Raw genomic sequence first — 1,321 nt, forward strand, 5'->3', positions numbered from 1 at the left:
AAAAAAAAAAGTGCAGGGGTAAAAGATGGAGCAGAAATTGGGGAAATGCCCAACCAATGACTGGTCCAGCTTGGGACCCATGACATAAGAGGGAGTCCAATCCTGACACTACTAATGACATTCTGATATACCTACAGACAAGGAGCCTAATATAACTACCAGCAAAGAGGCTTCACCCAGCAACTGATGGACCCACAGCAAAATATTAGGTGGAGTTTAGGGAATCCTGCAAAAGAGGGAGAAAAAAGATTAAAGAAGTCAGAGGGGTCAAGGACACTACAAGAAAACCTACAGAATCAACTAACCTGGGCCCAGAGGGATGGATCTAGGCCCTCTGCACATATGTTGCAGTTGTGCAGCTGGGTCTTCATGTGGGACTCCTAACAGGTGCAGCAGGGGCTGTCTCTGACTACCTTTGGATCTTTTTTTCCTATCTGGGCTACCTTGCCTACCATCAGTAGAAGATGAACCTAATCTTACTGCAACTTGATATGCCAAGGCTGAGTGATGCCCAGGGAAGGCCTCCTGTTTTCTGAGAAGAAACAGAAAAGGAGTTGAAAGTGGGGAGGAGAGGGGAGATGAAGGGACCTGGAGGATACGAGGTAGGGGAAACTGTGATTTGGAATGTAAATAAGTCATATTTAAAAACAAAATAGTCAACAAACAAAATTAAATTTGAACATGGAGAGGAATAAAGAGAGATTGTCCATATGTTCTACATCATAGTAGATTCCTTGCCTATAAAGCACCTATAAAAAAAAAAGCAATAACTATATAAATAAATAAATAAATACCTGTACTCCACCAAATTAGAAAATCTAAAAGAAATGGATAAATTTCTCAGTACACACTAGTTATCAAACTCAAATCAAGATCAGATAAACAATTTAAGGAGACCTACAACCCCTAATAAAATAGAAGCAGTAATTAAAAGTCTCCTAATGAAAAGAGGAGGGGCAGACAGTTTTAGCACAGATTTCTATGACTTTAAAACAAGAGTTAATGCCAATACTCCTCAAATTATTCCACAAAATAGAAATAGAAGGAACATTTCCCAATTCACTTAATGAAGCCACAGTTACCCTGATAACTAAACTGCATAAATACCCAATGAAGAGAGAGAATTATAGATGAATTTCCCGTATGGATTCTCCCTTTCCCTCCCTCTTCTTCCCCTCACTCTCCAGGGTTTCTGATAGCCCTTGGCTGCCCTGGAACTCAATTTGTAAACTAGGCTGGGCTTAAACTCAAGAGATCTGCCTGCCTCTGCCTCTGCCTCTGCCTCTGCCTCTGCCTCCTCTGCCTCTGCCTCCTCTGCCTC

This window comes from Mastomys coucha, unplaced genomic scaffold (genome assembly GCF_008632895.1).
Source record: "Mastomys coucha isolate ucsf_1 unplaced genomic scaffold, UCSF_Mcou_1 pScaffold14, whole genome shotgun sequence".
NCBI classification, from domain to species: domain Eukaryota; kingdom Metazoa; phylum Chordata; class Mammalia; order Rodentia; family Muridae; genus Mastomys; species Mastomys coucha.